The following is a 24,680-nucleotide window of genomic DNA, read 5'->3' as shown; positions in this document are numbered from 1 at the left end:
ACCTTGCAGGATTACTTTTTTTAGGAGAAAAAAACGCATAAAAGGAGGGTGTTCATAGTACGTAGATTGATGAAGGATTTTCTGAATAAGGAATGGGATCAGTTGAAGACACATCAAGCTAATATCAGAAGATTGAACACTATGGGGGGTATTCAATTGTTCCTCCGGGCGCCGCTGGAACGAGCGCGTTAAAACTATTACCGTTTGTACGGTAATATTGCGCGTAATTACCGTTCATACGGTAATTTACTCGCTCAATTTCAGCTCGCTGCTCAGGGGGCTGCGAGCTGAAATTGAGCGAGTAATTACTGTATAAACGGTAATAGTTTTAACGCGCTGGTTCCGGCGGCGCCCGGAGGAACAATTAAATACCCCCCTATGGGGTAGATTTATTAAATCTTATTAGAACGAAGAGTGGAGGTATTGCCCATAGTAACCAATCTGACTCTATAATTTATCTTGTATGTTATAGAAAACTATAGCTAGAATCTTTTTAGAAGGTTTGAGAAATCTACCCTTATGTATCCTTTCAGAAAGACTAATAATTGAATTTAGTACCTAAAGTGGATTCTGCAGTCTCTTGTCCTCAAAAACTAGCATACCAAGATCGAGGCTCATTTACATATCCAATGGGAAATGGAGAAATGCTATAAAAAGTGGAATGTTTCTGCAGGAACTACAATTAAATTAATAGTAGCCATTGGAGTCACTTTTCATGGCAATCAGAACCTGTATTGGCAATCTATATCTGATACTTAAGAAAAAGTTGGTAGACAATACTTCCTTTTCTCATAATTGCCACATTGTTTAATAATTGACTTCTGTGACAGGATGGACCGTCTATGCCACCCTGTCTGTTGTTGCTGGGAACCGGCTGGGCTTACTTTGCCATCGTTCCCTTTCATTATCCAAAAGCGCCCTCTTGCCGCAGTAGGAGGGGCTTACAAAGGCTGCCACTACTGGACTCCTTACCGGCATCCAGTACTGGATTTCTTCTGGGTAAATGACGCTGCTAGCGTTTCTCGTTGCTGGTGTACCTGGGCTGGTCCTCCTGACCTCTTACTATGGATCAGGGATGCTGTGAATGGATCCCCCCTGGCCTATCACATGGACCAGGGCTGCTGGGTAGCAGACAGAGTGGTGGTACTGAAAACGCTTGGGTCCAAAACCTCAGAGACAGCCGTAGAGCGGATTAGCTTTAGGGTCTAATCTGTAGATCACAGGAATACAACCATATTGAAGATGGTTCCAAGCAGGTCTTTGAAGCAAGATGGTTTATTTGCTCACACACACTGGTGGAAGATACCAGTGTGATCAGGTCAGATGAAAAATCAGAAGAACACTTTTTAGAAACAGGATATACTCTATTGACACAACCATGAATTTACATACATTTCAATGCTAACAAAATTTACACTTATCTATGAAATTCACTCTGGCAAAAGGCGACACAGTAACGACCCCCTGCTGGGCCTTTGGCCAGAGCAGGCATGACACTTCATCACAAAACTTCGTTAGCACTTTCTGCTATCAGACTTCCTTGCACATGCCTAATTGGAGGTTTCCAAATCCTAAACAATGACACTTCATTACTAAATACATCCCAATACTAGAGATGGTCACTGACCCCCGTGTTTTGGTTTAATATTCGGTTTTGGATTTGGATCACCGTCGTGTTTTGGTTTTGCAAAACCGCCATTGCATGTTTTGGTTTTGTTTGTTTTGCTATTTTGTTGGAAAATCAATGTTTTTGGGCCTAAAATAACCAAATTTAGTGCTCCACCTGTTTCTTGGATAAGTAATGTAATTGTAAAGCTAATAAATTATCATAAAAACAGTTTAATTCCTGGTAGGTAGGCCTTCATTAATTCTACACACAAACCAGATTGTCTTCCTCTCCATCTATGCATATTGGCAATGCAGCCATCGTCTTTGGGTGTATATTACACCCTACACTTATAGTTAAATATGTAAAGAAACGGACAAAGGCAGTTTGGTTTCTGTCGCTATAGGCCCCCCTCCAGTTGTAGAAAACACAAAAAAATCAGCCGGTATAGACTGTACAATATTATTTGAAATGGACAAAGGCAGTTTGGGGTCAGTCTGTGTATGACACCCTACCCATAATGAGAAATTGCCAAAACAGCAACCTTTCAAGATGGTACGTGATATGGAAATGCCCCAAGTCCCTTTCCTCTTTGGGGGTAGATTGAACCCTAGACTTAAATAGAAAGTTTTAAAAAGATGTTATCGTCATCATCTGGATCTTCATCCTCACCCTCATCAGTGTGTACGTCATCATCACAGACTATCAATTCATCGCCGCTTGAATCCACTATTAGAGAACAGTCAGTGCTTGGATGTCTTTGATGGTGAAGGCCTTCCTCGTGGAAGATGTAGTTCATTTTTATAAACATCATTTTCTCCACATTTTTTGGAAGTAGCCTTCTACGGCGATCACTGACTAAGTTCCCGGCTGTACTGAATACTCGTTCAGAGTACACACTGGAGGGTGGGCAGATTAGGTATTGCAAAGCAAGTTTTTACATGGGCTTCCAAATGGCCTGCTTTTCCTCCCAGTAAGGAAAGGCACTGTCTGACATTTCCATATCAATTACCTCTTGAAAATAATCCTCCACCATCCTTTGCATGTTTATACTCGTATTGGATGGAGTTATGGGCAAGGTGACACATTTTTTAGAAAAGTCCTTCAAACCAGCCCAGATGTTAAATTGTTCTGGTCTGCCCCCTGCGTCTTCCCAGCTTCTTTTATGGAAATTTAATTTTTTACGAGCAGCAGCAGCTTGAGAAAGTGAAGGAGGACACGTTGTCAAGCCGAGGCCCAGTTCAGCGGCCAACTTGCTGAGCAATAGCTCCTTGCAACAGTTCACATCTCGTTCATTTACAAGTAAAGACTCAATGTAGGTCTTAAACCTTGGATCAAGCACAGTGGCCAAAACGTACTGATCCGAGTTCAAGATCTTAATAACTCGAGGATCATTGTGAAGCGAATGACGTACTTGATCGACATGGCCAACATACTTTGCTGAATTGCTTGCTTTCAGCTCCTCCTTCAGTTTCTCAAGCAGCTTTTCCAATAGTCTAATTAAAGGAATGACTTGGCTCAAACTAGCAGAGTCTGCACTCACTTCACACGTCACAACTTCAAATGGTTTCAGCACCTTGCACAACACTGAAAGGATTCCCCACTGTGCAAGACTGAAATACATCCCCCTCCTTTCCCAATGTCATGGCTTGTGCAATATGCTTGGATGGCTTTGCGCTGTTCCTCCATCCTCTGAAGCATGTACAGGGTGGAATTCCACCTAGTTACCACCTCTTGCTTAAGTTGGTGGCAGGGCAAGTTAAACTGCTCTTGGAGCTGCTGTAATCTACTACATGCTGTGGCTGAATGCCTGAAATGACCTGAAATTTTACGGGCCACCGAAAGCATCTCCTGCACCTCACGGTTATTTCGTAGGAAGCTCTGCACCACCAAATTGATGGTGTGAGCAAAAATTGTTGGCGTTATCAGAAATGACATATCCTGGGGAGAGTCCAAGTGGTGTAAGCCATGTATCAATCACATCTCTTTGTTTGCGTAACAAATTGTCAGCTGTATGCCTGTTAGTGAAGCCGGTGATACAAAGAGTGGCCTGCCTGTGACAAATGTTACATAGTGGTGTACATGCTGCTGCTGTTCCTGCTGGTGAAGGTGAATGACCAACCCAGTGGGCTGTCACAGTCATATAGTCTTTGGTTTGGCCACTTCCACTTGTCCACATATCTGTGGTTAAGTGGACAGTAGGCAGAATGGCATTTTTCAGCGCAATCTCTACATTTTTACACACTTTTTGTTATAGTTGTGGAATAGCTTTACGGGAAAAATGGTGTTGCAATGGAATTCTGTAACGCGGACACAATACCTCAATTAACTGTGAAAAACCAGCTGCGTTTATTGTGGAGATTGGACGCAGATCTAACACTAACATTGCAGCCATGGCGTCTGTGATTCGCTGGGTGACTGGTGTCATATTTGCTTCCCCTAGCAAATGATTGTTTCACAGTTAATTGCTGAAATGTAGGACTGCTCATTTTCTTGACCTGCCTCTGGGCTGACGATTCACCCCCAGCAGCAGCAGCAGTGGTACTAACGCTTTCTTCAGAGGAATCAATAATAGTGCAGGAGTCATCCAGCCTTAATAAGTGGGATGCCGGGCTAACTCCAAGCGCTACTGAGAATATTGATGAGGATGGTGTGGTGGGTGTATTTTGTAGCCGTAGGGATGTCGGTGACCGGAGGGTCTTAGCTGATGATTGAGTGCTGGTTTTTTTTTTTTTTTTTTGAAGAACTTTCAGCTTTTCCCAACACTTTGCCATGAACTCTAGTTAAATGGCGTAACATAGACGAGGTTCCAAGATGGTTAAGGTCCCTCCCTCGACTGACTGGCTTGACATACACTACATATGGCTAGACAATTGATGTCTGGATTTGGGTAGAAATAATTCCACACATAAGAAGTGGATTTTTTTGTTTTATGGCCTGGCATGACAATGGACTTTTTCTTGTCATGTGCCAGAACTGCTGCAACTGGTGCAAGACTTACACAAACAACCTCATCCTCATCAACATCCTCATTAGCGCCCTCGTAGCCTACACAAATCTCCCCCTCATCCTCTTCTAATTCCAAAGTGGCATCCTCAATTGGTGTATCACCGGCTACACTCGGGCTGTTCAGGCACACATCAGCAGAACTGCTGAAAGGGCCCTTCTTTATGGGTACACTAACAGAATGCTCACATTTAGACATCCCACTGTTGGATGGACTCTCCACAGGGATTGGTGTCATTTCTGTTTCAGAGCAAACATCCTCTAATGCCTTACTGTTATCTTGCAGCTCGGCTTTGACGCGTAACAGTAGTTGTGCACCACTTGTAGACTCTGTAACATTTTTGGATCTGCCACTAATAGAGAAAGGCGAAGGCCTCATTCTCTTTTTGCCACTGCGTGTGTAGAATGGCATGTTGGCAATTTTTTTTTTTTTTTATCGGCACTTAACTTTTCCTCAGTTACACTTCTTTTTCGCTTCAACACGGTAAAAAAAATTTGGGTGTGTGTGTTTTTTTGGCTGATTTCAAAAGACAGTGTAGTTTGACATCGCCTTTCCCAGATGACGTACTGGGAACACTACCATCAGGACTGGTGACAGAACCTGGTTGCTCATTTTGCTCATATGTGGACTGCTTTGAATCCATTCTGAGCCCAAAGCACTTGTAGTGCTACAAATTGTTTTTGACACTGCTGCAATATAGTACTTTTTTCACAGCCAGATAAATTTCAGCAAAAGAATGGGCGACACCCCAATAGCACTTGGAGTGCCAGAAACTGAACAAAAAACCCTCCTCTCTTCTCTTACTGCTGTAACAATCTGGTATTAAGCTTTCAATGCTGTTGAATACAATCAATCACTGTCCCTGCACTGATATAGCCAGTGTGACCTAACCCTGCTCTCTCCCTCTGTCAAATGGCGATGGATTGCTGTGGAGGCTGGTATTTATGCTTTTTAAATCTCGCGAGATCCTAGCTCAGAAATACGAATCCGTCACGATGACGTTTTGCCTCGATTTCGAAACCGAATGGGCGGGAGAGTACCTAGCGTACTCGGATACCCTAAATTCAGTAGGATTCGGATCTAGGAGAACCGAGCCCGCCCATCTCTACCCAATACACACAAGACCTCCATCCACAAAGGCCTATTGCATCAGAACTAAGGTATATCCTTTAGTAAGGGGAAAACAGGAAAGACCAACTTTTCTACCCTGGTCTCAGAGGTAAACGACTTCCTATCTTACAATAAACAAAAATAAGTGCCTATGCAATTCTATAAATATGCGCCCTGCGCTATTTCCTTTAAATACATTTTTACCAAAATTTATTTAATAGTGATCCAGTCACACCTCCTTATGTTAGACATCACTGGATACTGTCACACTTTCAGCTACAAGTGTAGCTTCCACATTGATGTCCAGAAGAGCCCTTTGCTTAACTGCGCTAATTTTCAAAGGGGGTTTCTTATTGGTAAAAAACTGGATATGATGATTCAAGATGGAACAGAGATTAAACTACATTAGTTACCTATGACTATTAAAAAAAAAAAAAAAAAATGTTTTTGTTTTTTCTTCAGTGCAACAGTTCAAGGAAGCCAGAACTTATGGTGTTGGCAAATAGTATACCAGACAGTATGTGGGCAGTCCATTTAAGCAGCCCAATCATTCCTTTCTATGGAAGGAAGGAAGACAACAAAATAAATCAACAATGACTAGTGACTAATTCAGTCTCCAACAAACCCAGTGGGTGGCTGGTTTTCAGGGCATGTGGAGGCTTGGACACTTAGTACACAAGACCACTGGGTCCAGGACATTGTAAAGCAATGGGTACAAAATAGAATTTCAGATAGTGCCCAAGAAAAATGTTTCTTGTGCACTCTCTGAAAATCATACAATCTTTGAAAAGCATATAATCTCTGGTGCAAAGGAAACCCTTATGCAGCAGTCTATCACTTTTGGACAAACAGGTAATTTGTCCAGAGCTTTCAATTCGGATGGGAAAATAATTTTATTTGAAACTATACCTGTTAGAGAGCAGTCAGAAGACTTTCGAACTGTTCTAGATCTAAGTTGTCTCAATCAGTTTGTAAAAACATGACCGTTCAGCATGGAGTCTGTTAATTTCATTTTCAGGGCTTTGGAGGGAAGGAGATTTCCTGACATGAATAGAATTACAGGATGCTTACCTTCATTTCTTCAGATTCGTCAGTATGGGATACCATTTCCAATTAATGTGTCTATCATTTGGCCTCTCAACCTCTCCCACCCATAACACTTACAAAGATGCTAGTGGTCCTGATGTCTGTTGACAGGAAACAGGGAATTGAAGTTGCCTTATCTGGACGATATTCTGGTAATAAGAAAAGGAAAACAAGGATACTGAAGGTAATTCTGTTTTTGTAGACCTATGGCTGGATCATAAACTTCAGTAAGAGTCAACTTGTGCTATCTCAGCAGCTGCAATTTATGGGAGTACAAATAGATACAGCAAGAGACAAAGTGTCAGCATCTTAAGAGAAAACAAAATTCAGCAACTGATTTATCCAGTTGGATTTCAACAGAAGTCTTCTGTGAAGGACTGTCTCAGGCTCTTAGAAATATTTTTATTAACCATAGGTATTCTCCTATGGGCAAGCTGACACATAAGGAATCTTTAACCAGTGATAGAATGAAATCATCAACCTCTAAGACTTGCACAGAACACCCAAAGGGCTCTGGACTGGTTTAAAGATCCAACATTAAAGGAAAGGGGAATACCCCTACCAGAACCAAACAATGGGGAGCTCATCTGAACACAGAAGTAATACAAGGTGTATTAAGTAAAAAAAAAAAAAAAAAAAAAAGAGATTGCATACATTTAGGTAATATCACATTACTGTGTAATAATATATAGATTTAAAAGCTTTTTGCCTCAAATGCAATACAAACATTTAAGAATCTTGCCAGACAATTGGACCATGGTAGTGTTGATAAACAGACAAGGAGGCACCAGGAGCAAACACATATTGGAAGAGATAAAAGCAATCTAAAGACGCACACACACTTCATGTAGTGGGGAAGGACTACAAGATGTCAGATTATCTTGGTATCAGATCTATCCAGAAAAATGGGCATTGAACATAATAGGGAAATTTGGGATCCCACGGTGTTGATGGTGATAAGCCAAAACCCCAAAGTAACAAGATTTTACTCATTGGGGGGTATTCAATTGTTGCCGTTAACGCTCTCAAACGAGCGCTCTAAAAATATTAGCGGTAATTACTCGCTAAATTTCATCTCGCAGCTCCCTGATCTGCGAGATGAAATTCAGCGAGTAAACTACCGTGTTAACGGTATTTCCGCGCATATTACCGTATAAACTGTAATATTTTTCGAGCGCTCGTTTGTTTTTTGTTTTAGCGCGTTAAAAGCAACAATTGAATACACCCCCCTTATGTGGGAGTAAAAGAAAAACTGTGGTTTGCAGTAGCATGGAAGATACTCTTGAAACAATCATGGCCTCTGCCAACTCAGCTCGACCATCTACATCAGGGATCAGTTTTTCTCCAAATTTAGAGCGGTCACTGTTAAAGAGTAAAGGTATCTCAGACAAAATTAATGAAGTATTACTACAGGCAAGAAAAAAGATTTATTCTATAGTATCCTGCGGAGTTTGGAAAATATTTATAGATCGGTTGTAGGACTTTCTTCAAGAAGGTTTACAGTGTCGGCATTCCTGGACACAAGATTAATATCAAGAGGGTCTTTTTGAACCCTTACAGAGTTTCACTTAAATGGCTGACATGCAAAGTTGAAAATTTTGATAGCCATGACATCTGAAGAAGAAATATGGGAGAACTTCAAGTTCTGTGATACAGATATAGGGCCATTTGTGAACATACACTCCGATAAGGTGGCACTATGAACAAATCCTGTATTTTTTCCAAAAGTAAATTCGATTAGATCTGGTCAAAGCAATATTTGTCTATCTCTCCAGAGTAGAGGATGTCAGAAAAGCAAAGTAAGGTACAAACCACATTGTTGGTTTCTTACGCTAATACTGACTGGGCATAGCCACAGCTCAGTTTGTGTTTGAACTGTTCCCAATTTGTTATTGCAGTAAAGAGGTTTCATAGCGCTAGCAACGTTGAGTTCTTCTGAAGTAGAAGTACATTTCAGTGTGTTTGTTCGGCCCATCTGACAAATGATTGGTTCTGTGCAATTTGGGCTTCCATGTGAGATATGGTTATTTGGTGACCTGGCTGAACCAACAAACCTGCAAGCGAGATTATTTGTACAATCGTCAGACCTTCTGTTGCCTCTAAATATAATATATTCTAAAAAAAGCAGTTATCTAGATAATTAAATGTTAACAGTACCGATACTGTTTACCTGGATGGTAACTGCTATCATGCATACTGCACTCTGTGTGAGTCCCATAGCATTACTCATGCTCATCTTTGCTACTTATGTATATTACCTCATCTATTTTGTTACTTGCCTCTGTATTCGGTGCTATGGAATCTGTGGTACCTTTGAAATAAATAATATTAGTGGCATTATGTATGTTGTTCTTGCCAGATAGTCACTATGCAGAAAGTCATGGCATATTGAGCTACTGTCACAGTGGCCCGTGGTGGCAAGGGGCATGACCCTGCCTATATTCTAGCTGTGATAGCATTGTGCTTAGAACACAGTGTTTTATTCTTTTTTGTTTTTTTTCCTCTCTGTAGAATGATTCTTACCATGCGTGATACTGATACATGATACTGATCTGGAGGAGAGCCAGGGAATTGATTTGGAATTTATATTATTGCAATACTCTGGTAAAACTGAATAGATAATGATTTTAACCATACTATGGACACATTCAAATGAACAGAAATTTGGAGCTTGAATACTGAAACCTTTCTCATAGTTAAAGAAAGCAACAACTGTTTCCATTCTCTGTGGGTTAGGCCGCCTGCACATGTTTTTGGAGGTAGCTTCTGTCCTTTTTGGCACATTTGGTCAAGTTGTCTTAAGTTGCTTTGATTTTGATCATGTACCACATTCTTCAACTTGTCACTGGATCTTTATTTACCTGAGGTTAAACATTTGACAGGTAATTTTAACCTGTAAAGTGCAAACTTTGGGAAGAAATATATCTAATTTCTATACTACACCTCACACCACTAGGTGAAGAGGGGATACTTTGAAATGAAGGTTTTAATGATAAAGATAGGTTAGTAAACTAGATTTGTTTACTTTGGGGAGGGATAAACTTTGAGTTGCATAAATATTGTCAAGGTCAATACAACTGGCAATGTTTTGGTACCAAGGACTATATAGGGCAAGGGGTAATCAGTTGGGAAGAAAAGACTGACAGTGTCGCCATCAACATAGAAAAGGGTTATTTACTGTAAAGCTGTGGAACGTCTTTCCACAAGACATTGATAGCAAATTTAAAATAATTAAAAATAGTTTGAATGCCTGTGTTAAAATAAACTGTATCTGTAGCTAAAATTAGTAGAGTACATTGCAGGGCATGACATTTTTTTGCTATTACTAGTTTTTTTTAGATGTTTTATCCTTTTAATTAGAGATTCTCTCATTTTTAGGCCTCATTCACTTGAACGTTTTTCTCCCATATGTAGGCATTACACATGGAATTTGCATGGATCAAACAAGGTGGAAAAACCCATGATCCCAATATAATTCTGTTTCTCTTTACAGATGAGCGTATGGGGATTTGGACCACTAGCAAAATGCTACAAACACTGTTTTGATGATCTGGCTGAATTTTGTTTTATATACGAAAAGGATTCTATCGCACAGATTATTAGGGGGTCTACCCTTAAATTCTTTGTGAGTCTCCTCTAATTGGAAAAACAAGAGGTGCAACCTAGGGTAACAAAAAACAGTATACTAGAAACAGAGAAGAACCAGAAAGTTGTCTCTGAAAAGGTGCGCATAAACCCCTATGAACAATGTAAATATAGTCAAAGGGTACCATAAACAAGAATACTAAAACATAACTTTTATTAATTGAATAAAATAAAACATTTATAAAACTAGCGAAATGAAAACCGTGAATAAGTAATTTAAAACTCGCTTGAGGCTCTATCCGTCCACGATCAATGTAGAACTAGCAGGTAAGTAAATCTATGATGATGAAGGCTAGTAAGGTACCTATATAATATTAGGATCCATATAGCAATAAATATACTCCTATATAACAATAGGCTGCTAATATAATAACTCAGGAGGCAGTAAGCATATGCGTGTGCTGGTAATGATGTAAACTCTTCAAGCATATAAAGATAGCCAACTATCTAATAGTATCTAAATGACAGTAAAAGATACCAAACTTCCACAATGTATCTAAATGAAGATGCAGACCGATCACTCTCTAAATGACCATACACGTCTGATAGGGTGCATAGTCACTGCCCAGATCTTATGTCAGGCACGGAGAGCATGTGTCTTGTCTGTCTGTTTAATGATCTTCTGTCTCTAAATGAGAAAGGCTGATGGTAATAGTGGCTGAATATGCTCGCTATAACTGTCTAATACAATGCCGTCTGAAGATGTATGACGATGGATACATTGATTGAAATCTGTCTCTCTCTCTAGTATAACATGAACTCGTTTCTCATAGGAGTCTAAGATTCCCCATTAAATAACGTGAACATAGGTAATCATTTTCTCAAATACACATGGACAAATCAACACACATGTACTCATTCCCTAAGATACCAATTATGGGAGGTGTATTGCTGACTGCCTATCTTCTGCTCCACTACCTCTGGATATACGGAGCCTATAAAATAGCATTGATATCCTGCTTCTTTATATTCTGGAACAAAGTGCCAACAACGAAGACGCCAATGCGTGTTTCGCTAGGCTTTATCAAGGCAATCCGACTTGTTCTCCTTACATGTTTTCATATCCAACAGGACACACACCCACTTCATAACGTCATGTGGCTTAACCAATAGGACATAATGTCACCTTCATTGATTGACACTAAAGTCAACCTCTCAAATCATGGATACAGTTAGACCTGCCCCTAAGAGTACCCTATTGGTCCATATACAATCTCATTCATTCATCCAGATATGAGGATAAGGTACCGTGATATAAAATTGTCATTTATGATGAAATTCTATTGAAGTGTTGTTATTTACATGGAATCAGCTCTATGTATTAGTGTAGTTACAAATCACACCATATATCTGGACCTGATCTTATAATTCATGCTAGTATGTGTCTAACATAACATATATAGAAGAGTGGAATAGCGAGAAAAGGGAGGAGCATATCCGTTGTATAACAAGTGGCTCCGTCGTGCTAAATAAGTGGCTCAGTCGTGCTAAATAATAAGTTCACGTGTGCCCTTAATAACATGATATCGCATATTCAAATAATACCATTCACTAAAGTTATGAGTTGTAAACAAAATTAAACCTCATTAATATAATATGTGTTTTAAACATAATAAGCATGGGGCTAAATTCCCTAAATATATTCAATAAAAGCCCATGGGTCAATGGAAATTATAGACAGTTTATATGAAACGAAATGTATAAACTAATTTGTGTGTAAACGCATAAAGTTATAAAATGTGTTACAACATCCATGTTGTCAAATAATATATGGGAAAATTATAATCATGGATATCTTATGTGCTCCCCAAATGAAAGCCATTGGTGAACAGGATAAGGACACTGAGTTTTTGAAATTTTCTAGTAACAGAAGTCAATTGATGATACAGGTAACAGTTGTATTCATCTCAACATAGCTATAATGAAACTTTTCAGGGTAATTTGAAGTTATTATTTTAGTTAAACTCTACAAAAAAACTGTAAAGTTGTTGTTTTCATTAAGGCCTTTTGGTTGTACTGTATCCATCAAAAATATCATTTTAGATTCTTTTTTCAGTAGTTCTTGTTTCAAATGTCCTCTAATGCCTAAATTTATCTTCTCCATCCCAAAAGCCGTAAGACATGTAGAATTACCATTATGTTTATTGCGAAAATGTCTTGCGACTTCTACGTTTTCTCACATCTTGTTCTGCATTGCGGATATTCCCAACATGTTCCAAATTTCAAAGACTCATAGGGGGGTATTCAATTGTTAGCGAGTTCGCTAAGATACTCGCGCTCGAAAAATATTACCATTAATACGGTAATCTGCGCATTAATACCGTAATTTACTCGCTGGATTTCAGCTGGGGAGCTGCGAGCTGAAATCCAGCGTGGTATTACCGTATTAACGGTAATATTTTTCGAGCGCAAGTATTTTAGCGAACTCGCTAACAATTGAATACCCCCCATAGGGGCATATTCAATTGTCCCAAAGTTTGAGTGCTCAAAAAATATTACCGTTAATACGGTAATCTCTTGCTGGATTTCAGCTCGCAGCTCCCTGAGCTGCGAGCTGAAATCCAGCGAGTAAAATACTGTATTAACGGTTTTTATGCGCACGATTACGTAATATGGGTAATCGTGCGCGGTCCGTGGGATTTTCGGCAATCCCGCGGACAATTGAATATGCCCCATAGTCCTTATCCTGTTCACCAATGGCTTTCACTTGGGGAGCACATAAGATATCCATGATTATAATTTTCCCATATATTATTTGGCAACATGGATGTTGTAACACATTTTATAACTTTATGCGTTTACACACAAATTAGTTTATACATTTCATTTCATATAAACTGTCTATAATTTCACTTGACCCATGGGCTTTTATTGAATATATTTAGGAAATTTAGCCTCATGCTTATTATGTTTGAAACACATATTATATTAATGAGGTTTAATTTTGTTTACAACTCATCACTTTAGTGAATGGTATTATTTGATTATGATCATCACTATATTCTTTAAGAAATCGTGGTGCTCTATAGAGATGATAATCTATACGATATCATGTTATTAAGGGCACGTATGAACTTATATAACACGACAGAGACACTATATTTGAATGAATGGGATTGGGTTTGGGTTTTGAGCTTTTGAAAGTGAATCTAATTGGACACATACTCCCAGCTCATATTTTGTGCCAGTCTATAATTAGAACATCATGTACTTTTAGTGGAGTATTAGATTGTTATACAATGGATATGCTCCTCTCTTTTCAGAAACTGCATTGATCAACAGTGAATTACATTCTCCTTTTCTCGCTATTCCACTCTTCTATATATGATATGTTAGACACATACTAGCATGAATTATAAGATCAGGTACAGATATATGATGCGATTTGTAACTACTAATGCATAGAGCTGATTCCATGCATATAACAACACTTCAATAGAATTTCATCATAAATGACAATTTTATATCACGGTAACTTATCCTCATATCTGGATGAATGAATGAGATTGTATACGTACCAGTAGGGTACTCTCAGGGGCAGGTCTAACTGTATCCACGATTTGTGAGGATGAGTTTGGTGTCAATCAAAGATGGTGACATTATGTCCTGTTGGTTAAGCCACATGACGTCATGAAGTGGGTGTGTGCCCTGTTGGATATAAAAAACCTGTAAGGAGAACAAGTCGGATTGCCTTGATAAAGCCTAGCGAAATGCGCATTGGCGTCTTCGTTGTTGGCACTTTGTTCCAGAATATAAAGAAGCAGGATATCAATGCTATTTTATAGGCTCCGTATATCCAGAGGTAGTGGAGCAAAAGATAGGCAGTCAGCAATACACCTCCCATAATTGGTATCTTAGGGAATGAGTACATGTGTGTTGATTTGTCCATGTGTATTTGAGAAAATGATTACCTATGTTCAAGTTATTTAATGGGGAATCTTAGACTCCTATGAGAAACGAGTTCATGAGATACTAGAGAAAGAGAGAGACAGATTTCAATCAATGTATCCATCGTCATGCATCTTCAGACGGCTTTGTATTAGACAGTTATAGCGAGCATATTCAGCCACTATTACCATCAGCCTTTCTCATTTAGAGACAGAAGATCATTAAACAGACAGACAAGACACATGCTCTCCGTGCCTGACATAAGATCTGGGCAGTGACTATGCAAGCTATCAGACGTGTATGGTCATTTAGAGAGTGATCGGTCTGCATCTTCATTTAGATACATTGTGGAAGTTTGGTATCTTTTACTGTCATTTAGATACTATTAGATAGTTGGCTATCTTTATATGCTTGAAGAGTTTACATCATCACCAGCACGCATATGCTTACTGCCTCCTGAGTTATTATATTAGCAGCCTATTGTTATATAGGAGTATATTTATTGCTATATGGATCCTAATATTATATAGGTACCTTACTAGCCTTCATCATCATAGATTTACTTACCTGCTAGTTCTACATTTATCATGGACAGATAGAGCCTCCAGCGAGTCTTAAATCACTTAATCACTTTTTTTCATTTCACTAATTTTATAATTTTTTTATTTTATTCAATTAATAAAAGTTGTGTTTTAATATTCTTGTTTATGGTACCCTTTGACTATATTTCCATTGCTCATAGGGGTTTATGTGCACCTTTTCAGACACAACTTTCTGGTTCTTCTCTGTTTCTTGAGTTTTGTTTTATGCCTGATCTTTGCTTGCACCATTTGGAACGCAGTGTAACTTGCACAGGAAAATACGTTCATATGCATGACCCATTTATTGGTAATTGTGTGACTATGGATAATATTTACCTCTGAGCAAGTAATTCTGGGTCTCTGAATTCTAGTAAATTCCACCTCCCCTTGACTAATACTATTAGCACAAATACATCATGACCTTTACTTGTCATAATGACCCCCACCTCCATGTTTCTTCCAATATTATAGTTATGATTTGTTTTTATAATGTTTCAATATTTCATTTAGTGCAGTACTTACAGGACATGGTAAAAATTACACAATCTTAAGTACAAATATAAAAATTATTACCAGTATTCATTTCACAACACACAAAATTGTAAAAATTGTTATGGTTATTAAGATGTAAAACACATTTAATTACTAATGGATCAAACATGTCACCTGGGTGTGCTGGAAATATGTTTTAAATTGGCTCCGTATAAATAAAAGTAGGGATTAAAAAAGCATAGTAAAAGAAAAAGTAAAAGCTATTCTATTTATCACAGAAATATATTTGTCCCTTAAACATAAAAGTAAAAAATAAGTTAGATTTTACTAAAAATAAATGCAACATTTTAATATAAATGTTTATTAAAAGTTGAAGATCTTCCACTCCCTCTTATAATTTTGCATACCTATAGCATCACATATGTTTTGTGCACACCCTGTAAAGTTAACCTGTATAGTGCAAACTTTGGAAATAAAATATATGTAATTTCTGTACTATTTGAAACAATGTAACGTTATACCACCAGGTGGAGACATTGTCCAAAACAACATTTAGGTATATGTCTATTTATATTCAGTACTTCAACTAACTTGTGAAGTTTGCTGTATATGATGGCAATCCAGAGCAGCTTATTTATAGCAGTGTGGAATAAGCTTAAAGACTAAATTAAATTTTGCCCCAACTTTCTTTTTTTAACACAAGTGCAAATGCCTGTCTAAGTAAAACCCATACATTTGTATGTGTCCGGACCAATTGTGTATTGATACTTGTGTTTAGGTAATTCTGTTTCTTCTTTTTTTTTTTTTTTAATGCTTGTTTTATTTCAGTGCAGATAAAGCATGTCACAACACTCGCAAAAAGTCCATTCTCTATGGGTGCGCATTTTGAACATACACACTAGGATATATTTATCAATCAGAGGTTACAACAAATGCTGATTCTCAGCAGTTTGTCATCATTATTTAAAACAGCAATTTTATTAAAGGCAAGCTCATCTGGTTTTGCCTTTAATAAAATATCAGTTTTAAATATTGACTGCAAACTGCCAAGAATCAGTGATTTTACATAACCGCTGATTGATAAATTTACCGCTAGGTGTTAACACGAGTGGCTTAACCCACGCTGATGTGTATTTTTCCTCTTCATGTTAAAGGCCCATTCAATCTCATGTCACATTTATTTCAATGGATTTATAGAAACTGCATTAAACTGAATGGGCCATAGCCATGGGTTGAGCTGCTCTGTTAACAATTTGTTTTCTCCCATCATTTTATCTTCTACCAATGTGTGATCAAAAAATGTAGTCCCTGGGACTCCCCTCACTGTTGGCCAATCACAAGCACCCATTGATCCGAAAAACCTTTTGTGATTGGCTATTGCCACAATGGTCAATTGATGTTTACTAATTCTCTGGGGGATGGTTATGTTCTCTGATAGGCTTTTTTTCTTTCTTCAGTGGCGTAAAAGAAGAATGTTAAAAAGTCGCCATTCCAGAAGTCCCAATATTCCTCAGCTCAGGGATGTCAGAAAAGGCCCATTTCATTTTAGCACAGTACTGGTCGTCTTTGTGAGGGGTCTACAATGCTCATTGTCCCCATGCTTTAGTGGAAACCTGCCCATGCCTGGGCTGGTTGAGGAATTTGCTGGTGGTCATACTAGTGTTTATTTATTTTTATTGTACAGAGCTTTTCTGATTTATTTCAGTTAAGTTTCTGCACACTTGAAACCCTATTGAACTGAATGGAAAAAGCTTTGTGCCGCATGCGACTGGACATGATCAGTGCGTAACCTGCCTAAAAGCACCAGCATGTTAGAGTAATTATACTTCAAGAAAATGTTCATATAGCATTTGCTTCTATGTAGCTGTTACAAGTTACTGATGACTACATGTCAGCATTGTTTCCAATTATTTGCTTTTAAGCTGGTTGTGTTGGAATGGATGACACAGTAAAGCCATCTATTTGTTTGCACTTTAATGGACAATTATACTGATCCTAACCCTTATATATTTTGTATTTTTTCTAAGTGTATTTACTGCCATATGTTAATGGTTTGCTTGTGTTCAATGGAGCCTGTGTAGTTTTTACTTTAGGCTTTAACCAAAGGGTGGGAGCACTAGTTGTTGGAAACTTCTTAATATGAAGCCATTTCTTTTGGAAGTTTCTATTTTTGCAGATAACACTAAACTCTGTAAGGTAATAAAATCAGAGCAAGATGTAGCTTCTCTACAGAGGGACTTAAATAAACTGGAGGATTGGGCGGCTAAATGGAATATGAGGTTTAACACAGATAAATGTAAGGTTATGCATTCAGGGATCAAAGACAAGAACGCAATCTATAAATTAAATGGAATTTGGGAGAATCTATAATGGAAAAGGATTTGGGAGTGCTCGTAGACAGTAGACTTAGCAATAGTGCTCAATGTCAAGCAGCAGCTGCAAGGGCAAACAAAGTATTGGCATGCATAAAAAGGGGCATAGATGCAAGGGAAGACAGTGTAATTTTGCCACTGTATAAATCGTTGGTAAGACCTCATCTTGAATATGCAGTACAGTTCTGGGCACCACTCTATAAAAAAGATAATTTGGAACTAGAAAGGGTTCAGAGAAGGGCGACAAAATTGATAAAGGGTATGGAGTCATTAAGTTATGAGGAAAGGTTAGCCAGTTTAGGCATGTTTACTTTAGAAAAGAGGCGTCTAAGGGGAGATATGATTACTATGTAACAGAAACAGATTGGCAGTTGCTTACTCTGGATCAATTTCAAATATAAGTGCAGGATCGCAGGAGATCCAAAATAGGTTGAACTTGATGGACTGGTGTCTTTTTTCAACCTCATCAACTATGTTATCGTGATTTTATTTTTTTATTTTGTTTGTTTTTGATCCTTAGAATTCATGACAGCTGCTACCAAAATGCTTATAAATGTAGGGAACCTACAAATGTATTTGTGCGTTCCCTTTCCGCCTTTCCTAAAAAGTTTAGAAATGTGCACAGAAAGGTTTAGTCATCGAACAGTTTACCTACCTACTGTTCCTGTATGATACCCCGTTTACACTGCCTCAAAAACCTGGGTTGTTACCGGGGTGAGCCCCTATGACCCGGGTCGAGGCTGAGAGTAAATGGGGTTACTCCTGGGTCCGACCTCGCCAGATGCCAATCTGAACGGTGCGACCCACGATTTCCAACTCTGGTCCTTCCGACAAGTGTAAAAAAGCAGGGGGGTGGGGAGAGACATCACAAGACGAGCCAAAGCTCCTCTTGTGATGTTGCCAGGAAGACCCGGGATTACCTGAAAATTTGCCGGGATGGGAGGCTCTGTCACCTGGCAATATCCCTGGTTCATATACCTGGGATATTCCCTGGGCGGCAGTGTGACCGTAGTATGAGAATAAGAATACTATACTATTTTTTTATTTTTTTTGTAACCAATACAATACCATGTTTATGTATTTAATATGATACCTTTTGTAAAAAGGTTTGTTTGCAGCAGGGAGCTTCAGCTGAACACTTAGCAGATTTACTATTGAAAGATTGCCCACTGCTTTATATACAAACTAGGTAAAGTCACATTGGTGTCTTTCTACACTTGAAGATATTTCACTGTTAAAAATATAATAACCTTTAAATATCCCTTGAGCTAAATTTGCCATCTAAAGCACCACTATGTTTCTATTAAGCAGATGGGCAGTTCATTTATATAGGTTTTTGTGAAGGTATTTCTTATTTGCATGAAATTTAAACCACAAATCCCCTGATACAATAACAAATCCCCTGATACTACTTTCTTGGTTTTCCTCAGGTTTCACATCCCATTCTGTTTTATAAACGTTGATACCTAATTTTGTTTTTATTCTGAACTTTTATCTCTGTGTTTATCCCCTTCTTTTTAATGGAAATATTGTATGGAGACTGGACATAAGTTAAGATATCCTTAAAGCAAATTGTAACCTAGCGGACAGTGGGGAGTGCATCTCAAGCACTCAGGGGAGATGATGTTGCTACTGTTTGCTGTTAATAGAGTGGGCTGGTATTGATAATGGATTCAAAGTGCCAGAAAGGTTAACAGAGGGGAGCTAGGTGCTTCCTACTCAGAAATGTGACGCCCACCGCTCACCTAGTTCTGACCCTCCAGAACACACGTTGTTTCCTCCAATTTAGTCTGTGGTTTTACTGTAATAACATGGAGGACAGTGTAATGCGTGTATGTGCAATGGGAATGGGGAATGTAGCACAGGCAATAAGGGAGGGACTGAAGTGTGCTGGATTTTTTTATTTCTATTTTGTACTCAAAGGCTATGGGGCTTATGCTCTCTCTCTCTCTCGCTCTCTCTATATATCTATATCTATATCTGTGTGTGTGTGTGTATATTTATACATTTTTATTTACTTCTTTTGTCCCAGTATACTCTTATATAAACTCTACACTCTTGTGTTGTTTACTATGTTCTTTTTTTTTTTTTATAAGATAAATCTATTCCTAATTGTATATAATATAATAAAACACAAACTTTTCTCCAACATGTGTGGGGTTACAAGTTTAATGTATTCCTCAAAGCAAGAACCTTTGCTAAATGGGCTGCTTTCTATTGATTATTGCTAAATGATCTATGTCCTGAGCAACTGAAATGGCATTATCCTCCAAGTCGTGATCTAAAGAATTAGAAAAGCATCTGCTTCCAATTGACGTCTTTTAGTAAACACATTTGATTTTCTAATTTGTCTCTTCACATTTCTCGTTGTGTTAACATAGTGAAAATACTCCAAATGTGTTTTGTAAATAAATATTACAGAGCTCCATCTTCACTTAACACGAGGCATGTTTTCTGCAGAAAATCTCAGTAAATTGTGTTGCATTATGTCACTCTCCTTGCAATGCCACCTCATTTAAACTGTTATTAAGTGGGAGCAATGTATTTTTATATAATATTATATATGTTGCCATTAATTTGTTATAATGGACCCCTGCTATGTTACTGACTCAGGTCCTCTATACTTGTGCTCAGGGTCAAAGCCTGACTGCAGGTTGATGGGGGAGGGAATAGGAGAGGGATTGGGGCCTTAACATCACAAAGAATCTTCTTGCTGATGGATTAGTAGGCTTAAAGTAGTGTTTTGAATCCAGGGAGCTTATGACATGAACTCTTTAAAGTAGAATCTCTCTAATTGGAATGCTTTTTAGCAAAACTTTGCAGAAGCAATGTTACACACACAATTATCCTAACTACAGTTTCACTATTCATTTTCCATATGGTCCTGCCACTCTCCCTTAGGCTTCATACCAACTGGTGTTTGTTTTGCATTGAAAAGCTGAAGTCGCTAGCATTTTTACTTGCTTGCGGGAGGTTATTGGAGGTCACCTGAGCCTCTCCAATGCATTCAGTAAACGCAAGTGAAGAGAGCAAGCAGCACTAGGAAAAATGCAATGCTCACCAGCTTAACAATGCAATTTTCTATGGTGTCCAAGGAAACAATAGGTTTTATTTCCAGACCAACTTGCATTCATTGTGCAAGTGTTATAAATGCCAGTACAACACTCGAAATTAATGCCAGACTGTATGAAGCCTATAAATGCATTCAACATGTTCTAAGGTACTTGTCAAGTTAATGCATAGGGCTATGTCCTTAGTACTACATAACAGTCTTACTTTTAGAAAGGTGATCATTAAAACGGTTCCAAGTATTTTTTTTGTTTAAAAGAAAAAGTTCTCATCTCACAGTCTAAATGAATGACCATAGAGTATTGGTTGTGTAATCTAGATAAAGTATGCTATGTTTAACTACTTTGTTTTTGCTGGAATATATATAGCATTGCTGTTAGGACCAGATTGGAGTGCTCAAATCTTGCTGCTACAATATATTCAAGTGTAATTTTATGTTGTTTATAAAGCAAAGTTGTGCTCTGTATTTGATGTGTCTACACCTCCCTAATTGGAATGGACAAGCCCCCTCTGGTGGAGAACCGCCACTTTGTAGCAGCTCTGACTATTCTATATCCATGTGGCTTTTAGCAATGTTGGGAGGTATGGCAAAACTACAGAGAGGTAAATGCTTTGTATTTTACATGTTTAAGCAAGTTAAGTTTAATTGTGGCCCCTTTATATGAGTATAATCTCATATTCCTCATCCTCCTCATTTATTGATAAAGCGCCACCAATTCTACAGCTCGGTACGGAGAATATCTGTCATTCACACCAGTCCCTGCCCTATTGGAGCTTACAGTCTACAGTTACACACAAGACAGACTATGGTTAATTTTGTCAGCAGTCAATTAACGTATCAGTATGTTTTTGGAGTGTGGTTGGAAACCGGAGCACTCAGAGGAAACCCACGCAAACAAGGGGAGAACATACAAAATCCACACAGATGAGGTTCTGATCGGGAATCAAACTTATGACCCAAGTGCTTTGAGGCAGAGGTGATAACCACTGAGCCATCGTGTGGACTCTGATCAATAACGGTTGTGTAACCCTGTTTTAATGAATGATTGTTAGGTAAGAATTGGAACTCCTTTTTTTTTTTTTTACTAACATGATTGAGCTAATATAATCTAAAATCCTCCACCCGTTAAAAAAAAATATATTTCTGAGGACATCCTTTCTCTTCCCAGCAAGAGGAACTGCAGGAGTCCCATTTGAGACCCCTGCACTTCAATAGAGATTATTCCAGTGAGTTGCCAAACAGTTTAATTTCAGAGTGCTCTGAAACAGCAGAATTTGCACCTTCACCTTCTTATTGTTGAGGAAAAAACATTATATTTTAAATATGTTATACTGACCCATTTCAGTCTGCAGTTAACTTGTATTCTCCATTTTCTTTTTATATAACCCATTGGTTAGAACATGGTAGATTGGTAGTAGAGGACCACACTGTTTATCCATGAGTCGTTTTTACAAAGGAGAGGACAAAATTCCTATTGTAGCCCCTTATAATTAAAAGGCTGACTCAGACGAATGTTAATTTCAGGTCAGCCGTCTTTTTTGCCATCTGTCACGGACTGCTGCGTTATATCTAAAGGTTTCCCATCTGGAATAAGCGGTTACATTTGTAAATGTGCAGCCTTGTTGCACCTTACCCTCTGAGTCACAGGTCTGGCACTCATGTCCTGCAGCTGAGTGACAAACAGCTGACTGTACCACTTGCCCTGCTTGTTTATCCTACTCCACTATTCTCCTGGCTATTAAGTCACAACATCTCCAAACTTCAAAGATGCCTGGTTAAGGTTTGAAGGTTATAAACCGCATGAACACAAAACCCTCCACTAATAATGCATGTAAACAAGGCTCAACTTCAAAATAGTAATTATAAATGGGATGTGGGTAGAAGAGTAGGCTCAAGTCTTTGAAATCTCTGTGTTCTATGCCAGCTCATTATCTAGCGAGACACTATGACAGCAGTCTAGTTTCTGTGCATCCACAAATTGCAGTGTGTGTAGACAGGAAACTTATATGTAGGGGTGTACTTTTGTATGTTTTTTTTTTATTTCACCCCAGTGACTTAAGCAATTCATATTTAAATACATGCTTTGCTTTTATATGGGTTAGAATCCTGAAATTGTGATCATTCTTCTGCACAGCATAGATATTGATTATCTAAGGGAATCTGTAAAACGTGAAACTCTTTATTTTATAGTGTATAGAAGCCACTGTTAAATGGAAATAGTACTCAACATTTACCAAAGTAATTTTGTTTTTCTTTCATATTTTGGGATACTTGTATAAGATTTTATTATTCCTTTTACTCTAATGTTATGTATGCTCATATAATAGTAAAACAACAAAGTGTTGTCCGCTTTTGAACAACTCCACCTTGATATCACCTGCTGAAAGTGGGAAACCATTATTAAGCACAACAGACTAACCGAAATACAGAAACCTTTACAACATTAACAGGATTAGAGAAATAAAATAAAAGTAGACTGAAAATGGATGAATGGAAAGAAAGTAAATGTAAAGCCTAATAAAGGATCTAGGAAAGAAAGCAATAAATGCATGTTGTTGGAGCTTTCATCTTGATGTGAGATGTGCTAGTTGAGCCATTGGAGCATGTTTTAGCCTATTCTAAACTGTCTTGACTGAGCTGATCCCAACCAGTTTCATTTTTTTAAGGTTTTTTTTTTTATTATTTTATTATTTTTATTGAGAAGTTATTCCTCTCTGGAGCTGTTTTATATGGTATCCATACTTGGAGGTTAAACATATAAATAGTAATTTGAGCTTCACTAGGAGCAGCATTGGAGGTTATGTATTCCTTTTTAGTGACTGCACCTAGATTTTGCCAAAGCTAATTGATTTATGGAGAGGCAGAAATTTAAAGTGGTAGAAGGTTAGGAGGGCTTTGATGTGACATTTAGACTTTTCCCTGTGTAGTGTGTCATATTGTAGCGCCTGTAAATAAAAAAATTATGATGGTCAACGCATTTGTGACTGCAGCATGTCCCCCAAGCTCTGATTCCTGCCTCTTACTTTAGTAAATTGCTCTAAAAATGGATGTCCTGAACCTGGGTTTTCAGAAGAGATAAGTGGACCGAAGTGAAGGAGTTGCGCTCTACTCCTATTGTTGCAAGAGCAGCATTAACACAGGGTATCCATCCCTACAAACTGGTAATATAATAAAAGATAAGCACTCATTGACTTGTGTGTTAATCCAAGTCTAAATTGTTTATAGTAATACATTCTGCATTCCAAAGTTATGAACGTTCTTTATTTAGATTTATACAGGGTCCACAGTACACCATTTACCATTATTTACTAGTAGCTAGACTTGTCCAGGTCTATATACACGTAGGGTTGTACTGTTTTTTACCTAACCTTATGTATGTAAATGGCAACCATGTTTGTAATAGGATAATTTAATTGTTTATACAATTCTATTTATGTATTTTAACTTGGCCTTAATAAATCATGATCCAACCAGTATTAGATGTTAATTTCAGACTAAGCCTATAGCTCACAGCATAACCCATATATGTAGGGATTCTCATTTTTTTTGACATCCTAACAATATCAATGTTACAAAGAATGAGTTCATATCTTTCTTGTTTGTATATAGAACTGATGATGCTGGTTAATACTCCTCCTATAAGTGAGGATCCCTGGTTGCTTAATACGTTAGTGGGTCTCTTTCTCATCAGGGTAACCACAATGCTCACCTTCATCCAATGTATAGTCAAACCAGTATGCAGGAGGGACGGTGTTCCTACCATACTAGGAGTTCTAGGTAGTCCCCTAAGCTGTTACTTACCTAGCTCCGCCCTGCTTGGCTT

General features: G+C 38.2%; 1 protein-coding gene across 2 annotated transcripts in view; it reads left to right on the top strand.

Annotated features, from left to right (window-relative positions):
• The window catches only part of UBE2G2 (ubiquitin conjugating enzyme E2 G2), a 47,231-nt gene that overhangs the window by 2,579 nt on the left and 19,972 nt on the right, over positions 1-24,680 (top strand). The window contains exon 1 of one of the 2 annotated variants that reach the window (XM_075180251.1): positions 10,515-10,533. The exons of the other annotated variant lie outside the window; for it this stretch is intronic. The gene's annotated coding sequence lies outside the window, so the exon portion shown is untranslated. Of the gene's footprint in view, positions 1-10,514; positions 10,534-24,680 lie in introns of those variants that run through there. 2 annotated transcript variants of the gene reach the window in all.

The sequence above is a fragment of the Mixophyes fleayi genome, chromosome 7 (assembly GCF_038048845.1).
Source record: "Mixophyes fleayi isolate aMixFle1 chromosome 7, aMixFle1.hap1, whole genome shotgun sequence".
In the NCBI taxonomy this organism is placed as follows: domain Eukaryota; kingdom Metazoa; phylum Chordata; class Amphibia; order Anura; family Limnodynastidae; genus Mixophyes; species Mixophyes fleayi.
This window is presented reverse-complemented; position numbering and strand designations above follow the sequence as displayed.